The sequence below is a fragment of the Thrips palmi genome, unplaced genomic scaffold (assembly GCF_012932325.1).
Source record: "Thrips palmi isolate BJ-2018 unplaced genomic scaffold, TpBJ-2018v1 HiC_scaffold_11, whole genome shotgun sequence".
NCBI lineage: Eukaryota > Metazoa > Arthropoda > Insecta > Thysanoptera > Thripidae > Thrips > Thrips palmi.
Window position 1 is genome coordinate 5147901 of NW_023144622.1, and position 18471 is coordinate 5166371.

At 61.5% G+C, this 18471-nt stretch overlaps 1 protein-coding gene across 2 annotated transcripts in view; it reads left to right on the forward strand.

Annotated features, from left to right (window-relative positions):
• LOC117639560 overlaps positions 1 to 18471 on the forward strand; it is a 72275-nt gene that overhangs the window by 501 nt on the left and 53303 nt on the right. The gene's annotated exons all lie outside the window — the stretch shown is intronic.

Consider the following 18471-nt stretch of genomic DNA (forward strand, 5'->3'; position numbering starts at 1 on the left):
TCGCACTCACGGTGCGTCGCGGGCGTGTGCGAGAGAGACAGCGACTCAGAGTCAGTCGGCTGTCCTATTCCAATCTGTTCCGGATGAGTCCTTCCAACGCCACTTGGCACGCAGCCTGCCGGGTGGTTCAGAAGAGTCCTTGCGTCGCTCTGTCTCTCTCGCACTCACGGGGCTCCCCGCTAGGGTGCGAGAGAGACAGAGCGATCTTCTGAATCGCCCGGCAGGCGCCCGGCCGGCACCTGAGCCCCTCGCTTCCTGTACCGATCGCAGAGGATTAAATAACCGTGCATCCGTCTACGCCGCATCGCCGCATCGCACTGCCCGTCCAGTCCAGTGCTCCTGTCTGCCAGCCGGGCTGGCCGCCGCCGGCCGCCGCGCCGGGGGCTTACAGTGTCTTTGTCTCCTTTCTAATCCAGCGGGTCGGGCAGCCACGGGCAGCCGGTGCCGCATAAGAGGCTTTGGCGATTGCCTCGTCTCTATCGGCGTGTCACTTTGTCGCCCGGTGTCACTGCCGCGTCTCTGCCGCGGTGTAGTTTTGCGTTTCGCGGGGCGCGGCCGCGGTCACTCAACTCTCCGCCAGATCGTGGGACCCACAGCCACCCACCTCCGCCACCACGGCGTTGGCCGGCCGGCCGCGCGGCGACAGTGTGCCTTCATAGTCTTGGCGGTTCGGAGGAAACGGGAATAAAACAAATCCAGCGTCCCCGGCCTCCGGACGCTGTCGGTCCCGTGGGTCCGGCCAGCCCAGCCCAGCCAGACGTGCCGAGCTGGCCGTTCCACGACTCGGTCCCCCCGCAGACCGACGCCCCCGTCTCTCTCTCACACTGCAAGGGTCGCGGGTCGGCGCGAGAGAGACAGAGCGGTGAAAAGGACTCTCTGAATCGGTGTGCTGCTGGCCGTGCTGGCCCCGGTGGTCTTTGGTCTTTGGCGGTACAGGTGTGAGGACGGCGAGGACGCGGACAGGGGTGGCAGGGGGCTGGCGGGGTGCACCCTGTGTTTGCGACAATTGTGGTGCGCTGGGAGTCAGGGAGGGGGTGGCGAGGGCGTCCTACCTGCGCTGCCTTGGAGGCCCCCCCCCCCCCCCCGGCCTTGCAGTGGCGGTGCACCTGAAAGAGCGTTTCCTTTCGTGGAGAAGTCCCGCTGCAGCGCCGCAGCGTGCTCAGGCAGGCGGATTCGTTTTCCTATAATTTTGCTCTCATCGACGCGGGACCGGCGCGGCGGGCCCCCATTCCGGGCAGAGCTAATTCGTCGCTCTGTCTCTCTCGCACTCGCGGCGCGTCCCGCTCGGGTGCGAGAGAGACAGAGCGAAGAGTTCGCCCGTCTTGTTCCTGCAAGTGCACCCAGGGCGCCAATTCGATGACAGCCTTTGGTCTGTTGGGAGGTGCAAGTGCCGGAAAAACAGTGTACGCGCCGCGATCGTCGCTACCCCGCACTTTACAAATGGAATGCCGGGGCGGGGGGTATCTACGGAGTCAGTCTCTTTCGGCCGCTGTGTGTGTCCCCATTGTTTATTTGCAGCCTCCGTTGAGCGAAACTGTCCGTGCGGAAATCCGTCCGACTGTTTCCGGTCCAGCGTCCAGCAGCAGTGCCCCGCTGGCCCCGCTGGCCCCGCTGGCGGCGTGTAAAATGGGCAGGGGGCTCTGCGCTGCGGGCAGCCCCGCCTTTGACCGCCCCGCCCCGCCCCGCCCTCATTATTCATCCCCCTAATTCCGGCCGATGCTGAGACACTCGCCGTGCGCATTGACAAGGACACCGCCCCTATGCTGTGGCATGCACCTCGGCGGGGCGGGGCGGGGCGGGGCGGGCAGTGCGGCCATTCTTATTTTGACGCCCGTGGGTAGCCGCGCGGCCGCCGGAGTATTTATGGTATAAAAAGTAAAACGGTATTTGAAAAGGTGTCTATGTAAAAAAGTGGGGGGGGGGGAGGTCGAGGACGTAACGTCTTTATCACCGTCGACCAGTCGGGCAGCGTGTCTATTGGACGGCCCCATTAACGAGCCCACTTGATAGGCAAAGCAGGTACTAGGCCGACGATCTAACAGTGTAGGCCCGCCTCGGCTTTTGACGCCAGCAACAACAACAAGAAGGACGCGCTGACAACAGCAGCAGCAACAACAGCAGCAGCACCTTTTCGCCGGCCGGTGTGACTTCTGCGAAACGGGGTGTGCGAAAGACGGCTCTGGAATTTATGGGGAGCGAGAGAGAAAGAGAGGGAGGGACTGTCAATATCACAACTGCGAGCACTACTGCACTGTGCTTTCGTCGCTCTGTCTCTCTTGCACTCGCGGGGCGTCCCGTTGGCGTGCGAGAGAGACAGAGCGACGAAGCGCTGTGCCGGTGGTTCCGTTTGCCGCCGCCGTCCGTTCGGCGCCGAATTCATCATTTTTCCACGAGTTTTGGTCTCATTAGACGCTGCCAGGGCGAACGACCGGCCCGCCCCGCCCCGCCCCGCCCCGCCCCGCGCGGCGCGGCGCCTCCATGGCCTCCATGCCGCTGACCAGCCTATTGTTTACACGGCCGGCTAATCAGAATTCAGGCGGTGGGTTTGCAGCCCGGTCCAGTCAATCCAGGCTCGCCGGCTCGCTGGTCTCGCTCCAGCCGCTCCAGCGGGGCACGGCGCAACGGGACGCGGAGCCCTCCCTGGAACTCCAGCAAGCCTGCTTGAAAAAAAAATAATTCAAATTTTTGAAAAAATTGGAGAGTTTTAATTTGTGGGGATTTGAACCCGTGACCCTGCTCTTACATTCCGCAGTTTGTGGCGCGGTTTGTGACGAGGGCGCGCCCGGCGTCCGCGACCACGCTCTCGACCACCGCGCCGCGCCGCGCGCTGCGATCTGCCGGCCGGATAGAGGCGCTGCAGGGCGGTTCCGAACCGTGCCGTATATCTGTCTCTCTCGCACTCGCGGCCCGGCGGGCCCGGCCCGCGAGTGCGAGAGAGACAGAGAGACGGCGCGCTGTTCGGAACCGCCGGCCCGGCGCGCATTTGCATGGAGCGAGAACATGACTGGAGGTGAGGACAATTGCGGCATCGTGATGCAGCGATGCAGCGCGTGTGGGTGGACCGTGGACCATACAGTGCCGCGGAGTGGCGCAGATATCCCGCTTTGGAGAGGCGCGGTCGCGGGTTCGAATACCGCGCACTGCGCGGAAAGTGTTGGGCTCTGTCGCACTCATGGGGAGTCCCGGAGGGGTTCGAGAGAGACAGACAGTGCTCGCAATCAGGCGGCTGGACGAGTCGGCGCGAAGCTTGGCCACTACACTGCAGTGCTGCACCGCCTGGATTCCACGGGGATTACATTATGAGGGCAACCCACGTCGTAAACAGCTGAGCGGCTGCGGTGCCGCGACGACCAGCCGGGAACGCCCCTGGGAACGCCCCTCGGTCGCTGGAACGCCCTTCTTGTTGCTGCCGGGGCGGGGCGGGGCGGGGCGCGTCGCTGGAGCTGGAGTCAGTGGACTGGAGGCTGGCTCGGCCTCAGAGTGGGTGGTCAGTGCCCCCCCCCCCTTCCCCTCCACCGTAATCCCCCAGGCTTCTGCCGGCCGGATTAGAGGACGGCACCTGATAATGCGGTGACGCGACCCCGACGGCCCTCTCCATCTCTCTCGCACTCACGGGGCGTGCCGGCGAGCCGCAGGGGTGCGAGAGAGACAGAGCGCCCCCTCGGCCGGATGTGCGGGCGGGCGTGTTGCTTCCGGGGGGATTTGGGGCCGAAACGCGAGGAGAAGAATTGGCTTCTAATGGTCGTGGGGCCGATGGCAGTGGGAGCCTTTTTGCCAAGGGCTTGTCGGTGTTTGGGTGCGTCTCTGTCTTTTTTTTCAGTTTTTTTTTCCTGTGGAGGTGGAAGAGGATGACGTGTCTTCGCAGGTAAGGCCCTACCCGTTGCGGCGGGCCAGGAACTGAGCTATTTAGGCACTCTCCCCTGGATTAAGCGATTCGCGATTAAAATGCAGTCAGACAGACGGGCGGACAGCGAGATGGCGAGCCGGCAGGAAGAAGCACCTCGGGGAAGTCGGAGGTGAACAGGTGAAGAAACCACGAGGAAACACACAGCGTGCGTGTCACGGCCGTGGCCCGTCGCAGTGCCGTGCCGTGGGGTTGGTTCGACGCGCCGATCGCAGCGCAGAAAAAGCATCGCCGCGCGCCGAAAAAATATCGCCATAGTATGCAAATGTCGGCGATATGTAGAGGAAAAGAAACGTGGAATGTGGGAATGTTGTCACTGGGCATTAGCATGAAGGGGCCGGGCCGGGCCGCGTGCCGCCGGGAAATGCGTGCGCCCGGCTGCGTCGCTCTGTCTCTCTCGCTCTCGTGGGGCGTCCCGCAGGGAGCGAGAGAGACAGAGCGATAGAGCGATCCGCGCGGCCGGTCGCGCGCCGCGTTGCGACATCGCAATGCCGTCCGGGGACCGTCCGCGAGCGCGTCTCTCGCACGTGGGCCAGAATGCCGGCAGGAGAGCGGCCAGAACTCCAGACGCGTATTGAGTGCAGATCGCAGGGCCGGTCGCGCGCCGCGTTGCGACATCGCAATGCCGTCCGGGGACCGTCCGCGAGCGCCGTCGCCGCACAGTGGGCCAGAAGACCGGCGGAGGCGGCCAGAACTCCAGACGCGTTTTGAGCTGCAGAGTCGCTCAGGCGTTCGAGGCTCGAAGGCCTCGTGGAGGTTGCGTTGCATTACGCTTTAGTCATGAGCGGAGGGTGTGGTAAAAATGCATCGCGGGGAGACGCGGTGGGAGATAGCGGAGGTCATGGTTCAGGCGGCGCGGCCGGCGCGGCCGGCGTGGCCATTCAAGTGCCTCATCTCGCAGGGTCCCCGGCGGTGGCGCGCGCATGCGGCTCGCCGACGCCAAGCCCGTCGATCTGATACCGGGACGGCCTCAGGTCCCACAGTGGAGTAACACTGCGGTAACACTGGGGTAACACTGGGGTAACTGCGCCGCGGGGGCGTGCTTAGTTACAGCAGTGTTGCGCGCCGCCAGTCCAGCGCAGCTTCGTGGCTCTGTCTCTCTCGCACCGCTGCGGACCGCTGCTGGAGTGCGAGGGAGGCAGACGGGACCTGCCTGCCCGCACGGCCGGCACCTGGACTGGTCCACCACGGTCCACCCGCCCCTCGTCCCGTGGCGGTGCATCGCAGCGGCCCGGCTCGGCTCGGCTCGGCTCATCGGTGCTGGATGATGCACACGGGCTTTCTTTCGTCCTTGTTGATTTTGTTGTTGTTTTTTCATCCGGATTTCCGCGCGACTCGAATACACAATGATGCGCGTCTCTTCGGGGGCCTCTGCCGGCCAGGCGGCCAGCCAGGCAGCCAGCCAGCCGGGCCGGAGAGAAGGCGGCGACTGTGGGACCTGTCGGCCCGAATCTGCAGCGATCCACCGCACCGCCTTGCGTATCGCTCCGTCTCGCTCGCACCCTCACGTCCCTCGCGGGGCGCGGCGGGACGCCCCATGAGTGCGAGAGAGACGGAGCGACGAGATCAGTGCCCAGCCTGCAGCCGCGGCGTGCAGCACTGCGTCCACCGCGTGACCAACCTCGGCGAAGCCTGGCGTGGGCGCAGCAAGGCGCAGCCAAGCCTCACGTCTGGCCGTTTGTCGCGGGGCGGGGCGGGGCGGGGCGGGGCGGGGCGGGCCGCAGCCTCCTATCACATTGTCTCTCATATTATTCATCTCTGCTCGTGTCTCCTCCTCTCCTGCTGTCGCTTATATTGTTGTCGTTTCGAGCTCGGTGCGCGCATAGCTTTTTCCCCCCAAGTCTGTTATGATCAAATCCAGTGACACGGCTCTCAAATCCGGATATAGCCATGCAGTGTGTGTGTGTGTGTGTCTGCTTGTCTGTCCTTCCGTCTGTCCGTCTGTCCTGTGGGAACGCAGCGAGGAGTGTGGCGCTGCAACGGAACGGACCGAATGCAAGAGGTGACAAGGTGAGGGGTGTCGCGAGGCCAGCCGAGTGTGGCAGTGTACGTACGAGTCGCACAATTAGCGTTGCGATCGTGGGTGTGTGGAAAATATGAACGTGTGTGTGTGTGTGTGTGTGTGAATTTTTCCACACTTTTTAATTTTGTCCCAAATTGAATTTTAAACACCGGGTGAAGATAAGACAGCTCATTGTTTGCTCGCGGTAGGTACGTACTATGTACCGATAGTACGTGCCCCCCCCCCCCCCCCTCGCGAGCCTGGCGGGCCGCTAATGCTTGTTTACGGCGGTCGTTGTACCGCATTGTGCGTACCAAGGGGCGCTGAGCGGCCCGCTCGCTGTTTATCGCTTGATTGTGTCGCGGTTCCTGATTCACATTCGGATCGGCGCGAGGCACGTTATTAATTTTCGGTTTCGGCTTTCGGCCACCCCGACGCGGCGCCGGCACACCGCGAGTGGCGGTCGGTCGTTTGGGGGCCGAAACGACAAGGCCTGTATTAATGGCGGCACGATATTTATTATATCAAAACCAACCAAAACGAAAAAAAAAAGAAAAACGATGGTACTGTAAAACACACGAAAAGAGAAACGACGCAGCCCGTTTTTGGTGGGCTCTGGGCTTTTGTCTCACACAATGGCGTCTGCTACACGGCGAGACGGACGCTGCGACGCTTGCGGTGTAGTGGCGTCTCATCAAAATTATTCCAGCCCATTGTTCTCCAGTTCCGAACGGTCTGTCTCTCTCGCGCTCGCGGGCTGTTGCGCCGGGGCGCGACAGAGACAGAGCGACGAATCAGCCCGCGCTGCAGGACGCGTCGCGTGACGCACCGGCCAAGTGTGCCAAAATGCGACTGCGAGTACACTGCAAGCGGATTAGTGCAAACTCGCACACACACAAACACACACGACAGCAGTCCGCGCCGCAATCTCTCCGCCACTGCATCCGGTCTGCTCCGCGCTGCTCGCGGGCCCAAGTGCAGCGTGCAGTGTGCCCTTGTCTCAAGCACAGTTATTGCATGCTTCTGCCATGTGAACGGCCTCTTTGTGCGCGCTGTGTGTGTGTGTGTGTGCGTGTGCTGCATTGCGGTAGGTCGCGGAGGCCTGCGCTAAGGCGTGTGCGTACGCAAAAGCCTTTCCCACCATACATATTGCGCGCTTGCTGCTAGCATAGCCACGTGCGTGTGCGTGTGTGTGTGTGTGAGTGCGCGCTGCGACTGTGACCCCCTGGCTGCGCAGACCACGCTCGGTCAGAGCCAGAGCCGGAGTGGGCTTGCAAATCAGCGAGATCCCCTTCGGGTTCTCCTTGACTGGCGCGGCTCCGCGGCTCTAACATAACATACGTTTTGCCCGGCGTCTCGCCGTGGTGGCGTGGTGGCACCCTGCCGACTTGGTCGCTCTGTCTGTCTCTCTCGCACTCGCGGGGCGTGCCGTGCGGGTGCGAGAGAGACGGCGCGAGGACAGCAGCACTGCTGCCGCTGCCCTTTCCGTGCCGTGTCCGGCCGCTTTTCGTCCGGCCGGGCTCGGCCAGGCCTCCCGATTTCGATTCCCGTTACCTCTACAAGGACATTCACCGCGCGCGTCGTCTGGATCGAGAAAGGGCCCAGTTGGGCCCCGCCCCGCCCCGCCCCGCCCCGCTTGGGCGCTCCGGATCTCGACTCGGAAAGAATAAATTGGCGGTGATGGCCTTATTTGGGTGCAAGCCGACGTGGCGGGGCGGGGCGGGGCGGGGCGGGGCGGGGCGGCGTGTGCGGTTTCCATTTCCACGGCGCACAGGGCGTTCCGCAAACGCCGCGCCGCCGTCGCCGTCACGATGATGATGGCCGAGACCGAGGCCGGCAGTCGTCGCCGTCCTGGCCTGCAGACTGATTCCGAGAGTCGTCTTCGTCGCCCTGTCTCTCTCGCACCCATCCGAACGCCCCTTGAGAGAGAGAAAGAGACAGAGCGACGAAGACGGAATGAGTCTGCCGTGGGAAGCGCATTAGGCATCGGGCGTTCCGTGGCGTTCCGTGGCGTTCCGTGGCGTTCCCTACAAGGGTCTCGGATCGCGGCGTGCGGCGGAAGCAAAAAGGAGAGGGAGCGGCGACGCCAAATAATTGCGCGAGCGAGAGGACGACAAAAACAAAAACATGATAAAAGTGCGCGCGACGTTAGACTCGACACTGTAAAAGCAATTTTTTTTCGGAGGGAAATTCCCGGAGAATTTCTGCAGTCGCCTCGGATCTTGGGAATTTTAGGGTGACGCCTCCGTCGCGGACAGGCGTCGTCGCTCGCAGCGAAAACAACAACAACAACAGCATTCAACAAAAACACGGCAAAAACGTAAAACAAGAGGCGAGGATGGCTGTGCGGCCTTACGCGCGGTCGGTGCGTCGGTACGCCGGCTCGCGCGGAATCCGTGTTCCGTTGTCGTCGCGTGCCGCGGGGCGGGGGCCATTAGCGCCGCGGTCCAGACGATATAGCGCGTGGGCGTGGCGAACAACAACAAAAACAACAACTCGCGAATCCGTCTCTCTCGCACTCGTGACGGCGTCGCGTGGGTGCGAGAGAGACAGAGCGGTCGGTGGGCAGGTGCGGTGCCCTTCTGGTCGTCCTTGCGGCGGCGCGCCCTGTCGGTCTCCAGCCCTGCGCGGCCCTGCGCTAGTTCCTTGTGTGGGGGCGGCGGTCCCCGCCGGTTCCCATGGACCCCGGTGCGCTGCTGCGCCTACCGGTGCGGTGCCCAAGGCCGAGGGGCTGTGTGGCGCTGAGGGTGAGATCCTGGGGCGCAGGACCCGTGGGGGTGTCGGACCGAGGATGTGGTGGAAGGGGGAGGCCCCAGCCGCCCCAGCCGCCGCCCATGTGTTACGAAGGCGCCCTCTTCACACGGGGCCGAGGCCGTCGAGGCCAGGGCGAATCCCGTGCGAAGATGAGCGCCTAGCCTAACGAGCCAGCCGGCCGCGCTGTAAAAGTGTTAGCGTCTGTCCGCCGCTGTGTGTGTTTTTGTGGTTTCAGGAAGGAAGCTCATTATTAGGGGCCGTATCGCCGCCTCTCTCTCACACTCGTTGGAAGAAGGTGCCATAGCGTTACGTGGACCATCGCTGGTGTGGAGGATCAGGTCTCATGAAAACGGCCGTAGAGATCTGCGGGTATCGAACCCGGGACCGCAGCTGTTGGACCTCACGCAGCCCGTCGCGAGCCGAGGCGCGCATGTCCCCTTTTCTGAAACCGAAATGGAAATGTAAGAGGATTTGACAAAACGGGCGAGCGGAGCCGTGCGGCTGCATTCCATCGAGCTGGAGCCTCGGCTGGAGCCGCTGGAACGGAGCCAGGAGTGCAGACAGTGCAGGCACGGTGCACGCAGGCAGTGCAGGTGACGCACGGGCAGCCTGGAGTCCAGGCTGGAGTCCAGGCTGGAGTCCAGGCCGCGCGGGGGGCAGGCAGGGCAGGCAGGGCGACGCATTCAATCGGCCCGTGCAGGTACAGTATTATTTGCACGACTCGTGGCGCGACGGAAAGAAGGACAGCCGTTAAATTTAAGCACGCAATTTTTTAGAAAGCATTTTTATTGTATTACTTTTTTTTTGAATGGCGCAGTGAGTCATCGCACCCTTGGTGCTGCATACAGTGTGTGTGTGTGGGGGGGGGGGTATGTTTTTTTTTTCCGGTGTGGTCGTGCCCCCACCTAGGCGGTCCGCGGCGGCCCCCTTGGGGCAGGGCGGGCAGGGCCACTACAATGCAAACAGCGAGTGAGACGTCGTGAGTCCCCGTGGGGCGGCCGGATTAGAGCATTCCAGGGGAAACTCCAGGGGAATGGGACTGGAAGACGAAGGCAGACACAAAGCCGGCCAGAGGTGCCAAGTGCGCGTACACTGTGAGTCCTTCTCGTCTCTCTGTCTCTCTCGCACCTGTACAGGACGCCTCGTGAGTGCGAGAGAGACAGAGCGACGGTGCGTGAGGCTGGCCCATCGCTCGCGCTCATCACGGGTAATGAACCCGAGTTCTTCTTTATTCCCACTGTAAGTTCTTTCCAAAACAAGGAAAAGAAGTTTTTTGTTGTTGGCTGCCGCTCATCTCTGAGCAGTCACACCTTTGAAGCCCCGACCTTTCACAGTGGTGCAGCAGGCCTGCTGTCTCTCTCGCACTCACGAGTCAACGGCCACGACTTAGAGCAGACCTTACTGGAAAAGTGAATTTTCTGGACTTTTTCTGGACTTTTTCTGGACTTTTTCCTATACCAGTGCGGCCACCTGTCGGTGAAGGTAAAGTAGGGCCATACGCCGCTGGAATTCGGAACCATAGGGCGCGGGCCGCGCTGGCGGGCGGGCATGGGCAGGGCCCAGCTCAGCCATTATTTATTTTATCTGGCGTTCGGATCTGGAAGCGTTTCCTTGTCGACTCCCCTTCCACTTTCTTCCAGGCTTACAGTGCAGGTACGGGCCGAGTCCCAGGTTGGCCAGGGCGAAGCCGGGGCGCTATCGGGGGGCAAACATCCCCGCGCGTGATGGATCTCCGTCGGGGGGAGGGGGGGGATTTATCTGGAAACAAACTGCGCTATCAAATGCCATGGGCAGCGCGGCGCGGCTCGCCACGGCGCGGCACGCTCTTAGCGCACCGACTTATGAATGGAGGAGAAGCATTGTGAATGGGAGGCTGGCTGCGGCACGGCGGTACGGCCCGGCAGGTAGCCGGTAGCCCCCCCCCCCCCTCTTTTTCCCTCTTCCCGGCTGGATCTCATTCTCACCGCGTGCACCGCATCCCCCAACTTGGAATTCTTCTCCGCCTCCTCGATGCCTGGCCAGGCCGTGGCCTGGCGCAGGCTCAGACGTGTCCGCCGCCCCCGCAGGTGGTGCTTCTGCTGCATCCCCACCCCCTTTTCCCGAAATCCGTTTCATTCCTGAAATGGATTCTTTGTCGTGCCCCCGTCGTCGTCGTGGTCGTCGTCGTCGTCGGCGGTTCCGAAATAAAGGCGACGATTCGATAAAGGATGGCGGTGGTTGGTCCGGTGCTTCGAGTGTTGACTCTGCAGATTGGCGGTAGAGGACGTTTGGAAAACATGTCGAAATGCTGCTGCTGGGATGCACTGGGATGGTCATACCTCCAGCACGGTGCCTCCAGGATGGTGCCCAGCACGGTGCCTCCAGCACGGTGCCTCCAGGACGGTGCCTCCAGGATGGTGCCTCCAGGACGGTGCCTCCAGGATGGTGCCTCCAGGACGGTGCCTCCAGGATGGTGCCTCCAGGATGGTGCCTCCTGCCTCCAGGACAGGACAGTGCCTCCAGGCTACAGGAAGAGGCCTGCAGCCCGGCCTGGAGGCTCCAGGCGCTCCAGGCGGTGGCTGCGCTGGTTGCACGGCCGGTTTGGCGCTGCCAGCGCCTCCCTTTGTTTCTGCAGGTGTCTTGCACTCCCATTGTACACTACCTGGGCTGGCGTGGCAGTGGCGTGGCTGCCGGACCCTGCCGCCCTCGTAACGTCCGCGGTCTCAGCAAAGCTCTGCCCTGCAAAATTTTGGCCCGGGACCTGACGAATGACGTCATCATGACGGTCGTCGACGACAAAGCCAGCGGGCAGCGAATTGCAGCGTGAGAGTGTGAAAAGTCTCGGACATGGCGATCTATTTACCGACGTACCTTCGTTTTCCGAATCTCTGTCCCCCCTCCCCCTCCCACTCTCTTTATCCGCTTCCAGCTGCCGCCTTCCGATCGGGGCGGCGTGTCCACACACACACACACACACACGCCTCGTCTGATTCAGGTCCTATTACATTATTTACGGAATGCGACATGCGCTGCCATTCAGGGATTATTTCGGTTTGAATGGGCGCGAGAGAGTCTGGGGCACCGCTGCCGATCGCATCTCGCGTCTCGCTCCGGAGAGGGGGGGGGGGGGGGGGGGGAATCGGTCTGTGCGTCGCATTACGGATATAATGCCGGGCGACGTGTGACTCAGACATGCACGTTCGGCGAAAGACGCCAATTGAGACGCTTTTGTGGCTGAGCAGTGTGCTTTCGTCGCTCCGTCTCTCTCGCACCCGAAGGGACGGCCCGGTGGTGCGTGCGAGGGAGACAGACACTGACGTATTCATATCGACGTGTTGTCATGCAGCCGTTGTGACAGAAGGCCTGTGTCGGTGTCCCTTTTCATGCACGCCCGCCGAAATATAGGGCAGGCCATGGGAATTTCCCCCTAATTGTGTGTGTGTTTTTTGTCTGTTTCAGGTAAGTCCCACTTCCGGCTGCAGCGAGGCGTAGCCATGGCGTGGCGTGCTTACAGTGGCGTGCGTAACTGGAGACGGGCGCCGGGCGGACGAGCGTCAACGCCACCCTGGACGCAGGCCTGGAATCCAGGAGACCCAATGGAAGGAAACTAGTGCCTTTTCATGCGCAATCAAGTGAAACAAAATTGCCGAGTATAGTCCACAACACCGGCACTGCACTGGCCCCAATTTAATTAAATTTTTTTCTCTGGAGTGGGGGTGATTTTTTTTATTTGCGCACTCGGAGCATTCGCACAAAGACATGTGTCTGTAGATTCGACAGCAATTCATCAAAAACAAAACTTTTGAGTCGGTATTTTGCTTTGTCGATCCACTTGTGTCTGTCTGGGTCGATCCCTCACTAACAGTGTGATTGGCAGTGCAGTGGTGCAATGCGCCGCGTTACCGGAGACCGACGGGGGGAAGGCCGGTTCCGGAAAAGAGTCGCACCGTCGCTCTGTCTCCGTCGCACTGGTGGGGCGTGTCGTGGGGGTGCGAGAGAGACAGAGCGACCAACAACGCTCACCTGGTCGCACCACCCAAGAGGGCCTCCTCTTTTTATCGCCCTTTATTGTGGGTTCCCGGAGGACACAGTGTCCTCTGTGTCCTGCCGGCCGAAGGATCGTTCTGTCGCTCTGTCTCTCTCGCACCCCGAGGGGACGCCCCACGAGTGCGACAGAGACAGAGACAGTCTGGGATTACGTTGTCCTGCGTCCTGCTGGCCGAGTCGGCGCGGCACACTGTGAGTTTTCTCGGGACAGCCGGGGTCAATGCACGTCCAATAAAAATGCCGATAAGTTTTGGGATGGATTTGTCAAAGCACCGCGGCGTCGCGGCGGGCAGGGCAGGGCACGGCAGGGCGTCCCCGCTGTCCGTTTTACGCCTTCCTGGGACGGTCGGTGCGACACAGGTGCACCCGGCGGGGAACTCGTGGGGGCCGCGGCTTATAAAGATAAACATAAACAACAAGACAAAAAGTTGGCTTTTTTTCCGGTGGCGTGACCGTCCCAGGTGTGAACCGCACGTGGCGACACGTGGCGACAGTGTAGATGCAGATGAGGCCCGCTCAGCGCGCTCAGCGCGTGGCAGATGGGTCGCGGCCCTCCCTGCGAATAGCGATTCCAGCTTATCGGCAGATGGCTTATCAGCAGAAAGAGGGAGTTTGGGTCTTTTTTGCCGCTGTCAAACATTCCCGCTGCGGTCGCCGCGACGCTCTACAGGTGCGTCATCTGCGCGCAGAGGGTGCCGGATCGCGGTGTAGTGGGGTTTCTTGCTTCGCCCCTCGCAGCCCCACAGCTGTTGCCCGGGCTCCGGGGTTGCGCAATAAATTCCACACTGCCTTGCGGTTAATTTGGGACCCGGAAAATCAAAAACCCCACGCGGGTATTCGAACCCGGAACCTCGCGCTCGTGACGCCGAGTCGCTAACCGCTCGGCCACCGCGTTATCGCCCCTTTTGTTTGCCTTGATAGGGGGCGTTGCGAGCGTATTAGGGCCGGCCGGCATGCCTGCCGGGTTGTGTGTTTATCAGACGCTGGTAATGAGCCGCTGCCGTTTCTCGTGGAGGAGCGAGAGAGAGAGGAAGAGAGAGGGAGCGGAGAGAATCGAGGGATAATTTCACTCTGGCGTGGAATGTGGAACTGAGGCCGTCCGAGGCGCATCTCTCCGACCCTGGTGATATATCACCTGGGGAACCACCGCGCCCTGGTGAAGCCAGCCTGCGCCACCACGGTGCAGTGGCGTACCCGAAAACGGTCTCTGGACCCCTTCAGTGCTACTCCCTCCCTACAGGCTGCAAGCACACTGTGGCCGGCCGGACTGCAGTCTGGCTGAGTCCGATTGAGAGATCGAGGCAGTGGGCCCCCGCAGCCCCCGCAGCCTCTCGCCGTCGTTCGTCCCGCTCGGTTTGCCTCATTCACGCGATTAATAAAGCTAATAATAATGATGATGATGATTGCGATAACGAAGAAATTTGCGAAAAATCCGGGCGAGGCGTGCGGAACCACCAACGACGCACGCACACACGCACGCTCACACACACACACAAACACACGCGGCACGTTTTAATGAAGGCGCTGCACCGGTTTCGGCCTGGTCATAATGACCTGTAAAATTAGCAGTGCTGTGTTTCCCTGCTCCGCGCGCTCGGCGCGCTCGGCTCTCGGCCGTCGGAGGAAATCTCTCAGCCTTCGCCGCTGTCTCTGTCTCTGTCGCACTCGCGAGTGGCGCCGTGGGAGTGAGAGAGACAGCGATAGTGGCGGCGTGTCACCAGCGCGCGTGCGTCTGGCCGTCCGCGCGTCCGCGCCGGTACGCTGTTAGCGCAGTGTGTGGTCCCTGGTCCGGCAGCGCGCAGCGCAGGCAGCGCAGGCCCATCGCATTATAAAGCTAAATACGTAACGATATGCCGGGCGAGACGAGCCAAGGGGCCCAAGGGGCGGTCCGGCCGGCCAGGCGGCCAAGCCCAGCGGCCCCGCCAGTCTGTCTCTCTCGCACCCGACGGCGCTGCGGCGCTCCCCGCGGGAGCGAGAGAGACAGAGAGACGCAGGCCGGAGGGGCGCGCGCCTCACTAATCGATCTCCGTGGCTCGCGGTGGCTGCGGGTCGCTTGCGGCCCGGACGCACAGTGGGCCAGAAGGCCGGTGGAGGCGGACAAAACTCTAGACGCGTTTTGAGCTGCAGCGTCGCTAAATGGGACTCGAACCGAACGTGTGACCCCACCAATGGATTGCTCTCCGAACGAGGAGTCCATTGATGGGGTCACACGTTCGGTTCGAGCCCTGTTTAGCGACTCTGGAGCTCAAAACGCGTCTAGAGTTTTGGCCGCCTCCACTGCTCTTCTGGCCCACTGTGGGACGCCGCGTTCGGCGCTCTGTCTCCGTCGCACTCGCGCGGCGCGCCGCGGCCCCCGCGGGGGTGCGAGAGAGACGGAGCGGGATCGCTGTACCGCTCGCTGCTCGATTTGAATAAGTGATGGCGGTGTCGGGCCGCATGTGGTCGCACGGCGCGGCGCACGGCGGGGCACCACGAGTACCTCGGGTACCAACGGACCTCCACCCGGCTGTCCGGCAGTGGAGTGGTCCAGCTCCAGCCTCCAGCCGGGCCGCAGCCGCGGGGGACCCGGCGGGGACCCGGGGACATATTTCCCGTTCGGACGTTCCAGCAGGCCGAGTCCGAACCGCAGTGTCCCCCCGGCACTCGTGCGAGAGAGACAGAGAGTGCTAGCACACTGTTCTGAGTGAGGCGCGGCGACTCCGCGGTAGTGACCCGGCTGACCCGCCGCGCAGGGCGTGGCCATGCTGCCACCGGCTGCCACCCCTCGGCCTCGGCCGCCTCGGCACGCGCCCCCATTCATCTCGCTAGCACACCGGAAACGCGGCCAGCGTCTGCGTTTTCGGCTCAAGGAGTGTGTGTGCGTGTGTGTGTGTGTGTGTTCGTGCCTTATCTCGCCGGCATTGTGAGTCGAAAGCCGAAATCGCGGCCCCCTTTTTCCCTTTTCCCTCTTTATACAATTCTCAGGTCGCTTCGCGCACGTCGCTGCGTCCGTCGCTCCTCGCTCCTCCGCGCTTACATGGTGCCCGCGCGCTGCCCGCGAGGTTCCTCAAACGGTTCTCCGGATTCGTTGGCGAGGCCGCGAAGCCCTTTTGTCCGACCCCCTCCCCCTTCCCCTTCCCCTTGCCCGCCCTTGGCCCTGCTTGAGACTGACTGGCTACGTATCGCGCGCGTTTTGTTTTGCGTGTGCGCGCGCGGAGGTTGGCTTAGAGCTCTCTCTTCCAAAAAAAAGATCAAAAAAATTCAAAAACACAAATTTTTTGAATTTATTATTTGTTTGGTTTTAAATGGGGATGTTTTCATCTGGTTTCACCACGGTTCGGAGCTGGCGGGCGGTGTCGCCTTTTTAGCGGTGTGCCCGGCTTGCCGTTCCCACGCGGCCGCGGACGTCCCGGCGGCGGCGCCCACGCCGACCCCGCGACCCGCACTCGCTGCACCGCCGCGCCCCGCCGAGTCGATGACTGTCGCCAAGCTGCACACACTCTTACCAAGTTGCACCAAGTTGCACCAAGTTAAGCTCGAAGTTGCTCGAAGTTGAGGCAGGCTCCCCTTCGCGACGAGGACTTCCGGACTTGCACTTCCGGTCCTGCCAGCCGATTGCTCCCCCATTATCACCCTCTCGGTCCCGGATTCGCCGCCAGGGCTAATTTTTCCGGCCTTGCGACATCAGATTAGGACACGCACACACGACACGAGCGCGTGTTCCTTCATTAGCCCCCCACTTGAGTGTGTGCTTTGCCCGCTTTGTGTTTGTCAGTGACGCGTCACTGACGTGTCGTGTCCTTGCCGCCGACAGCGCCGCGAACAGCCGCCCCCGGGGGGCTCGACGCCAGCCAGACGGACGGACGGACAGACAGATGGTCAGACAGACAGACAGACAGACGGACGGACAGGACAGACAGATGGTCAGACAGACAGACAGACAGACAGACAGGCAGACGGACGGACAGACTCGCAGACTGCAGCGTGCGCGTCTTGCCCCAATTAATTCCTGAATTAAGAGCCGGCTCGGCTCCCAATTAGAAGTCCCTCCGCGCGCGGCGGCCCCGCTCTACCCCGCCAGCCCCCCCTAGCCCCCGCTAGACCAGCCGGGCCTCCTCCGCGTTCAGAACCGCCGGCGAGGGCGAAGCATCACGGTTTGCCTAGGTGGCCAAAAAAGCCCTCAGTCGACCCACCCCTCGTCGTGGGTGGGGTGCTCCGGTCGGACAGTTGTGGTCGCAATTAGCTCTTTCTTCAAACATGAATCGACTTTTTCTTTCTTCCTTCCGTTATTATTATTTTTTTTTAGCGTGGAAATCGCGAGAATGCGTTTTGGGCGGTGAGGTGACGTGAGGTGGCCAACAGGTGTCTGCAATAAATTGTGGCGCTACCTGCGCGCCCCGATTCGCTCCGTCTCTCTCGCACACTGCGGGACGCCCTGCTAGTGCACTGTGCGGAATCCGACTGCTGTCTCTCTCGCACTTGTATGGATTCGCATGGAGTTTGGTTAATGCTGTACAAAGTTTTTTCGTCACGCGGTGCTAGGATTCTTAGGATTGGACTGCTGTGGCGCCTCGGGTGGAGGACCAAGGTGGCAGCGTCCCATACCGCACTAATCACGGTCTCATGTTTGAAGTGAGAGGGGCGTGGGCGTAGGCCGGCTCTTTTCCTATTTGTTTTCTCTCTCTCTCTCTCTCTCTCTCTCTCTCTCTCTCTCTCTCTCTCTCTCTCTCTCTCTCTCTCTCTCTCTCTCTCTCTCTCTCTCTCTCTCTCTCTCTCTCTCGGCGCCGAAAATGAAAATGACCGGCCGGGCAATCAAAGGCCGTGCGCGGCTCCTTTCATCATCCCACACAACACCTGTCGCTCCGTCTCTCTCGCACCCGCACGCGGCGCCCCGTCAGGCCGTGAGTGCGAGAGAGACAGACTATGCCGCGCGACGCGTGTGGGAACCCGCGAGGAACACAACCGCCGTCACTGCACGGCGGGGCCCCGGCCTTTCGATTCGCAACTGTCTGTGAGGAATCAGACCAGAAACAAAGAAGGCACGCGAGAGGGAGAGAGAGAGAAGGTTTGCTATCTCCCGTGGAGTCGAGGGGGAAAAAATACCACAAGTTTTGTTTTGTAGTCGCTGTGGCGAGCGCTATGCAGCCATAACGTCATAATCTGCGCAAACACAAAAAATTAAGGTATAAAAAATAAACAAACAAAAATGACATCTACACAAATACTCTCTCTGTCCGTCTCACCCCTTTCACCTCTCGGTGCGCTAAGCGCGACCCCTGGGCACGTTCTCCGGGCTGTGCTCGCTGTGCTCGCTAGGTGTCTGAGTGGGCATCTGACACCTGGCTGCCACAATGGGAATGGGACCCCGCCCCGAGAGCATTGCCGTGAATACAGATAACCCGCTTGCTGCTCGCTAGACAGACTCTCTCTGTCTCTCTCACTCCTAGCGCTCTCGGCCTCTTCGGGCGTTCAGGTCTCCCCCGAAAAGTCGGCGCACACGTGCGAGAGAGAGAGAGCGAGGAGAAAAATAACTTTTGCGCCCCGGGTTCGACAACTGATGTTGTTGTCCGCGGTTAAAATGAGCTTTTTTTCGTCAGTTTGTGTTCACGGTCCGCCGCGCGCATTGTCGAGGGAATGTCGCTCCAGGGCCGCGTCCTCCAGTCCTCAGAGCGACGCCGCGAGCGACAGAGACGGATCGATAGATCGATAGTCGGAGCGGGATCGGCGCGCGGTTTCCTCTGATTGTGTTTTATGATGATGAGTGCTCTTCATCAGGAATGCAACGAATTTTTACGGACGGCCTCGG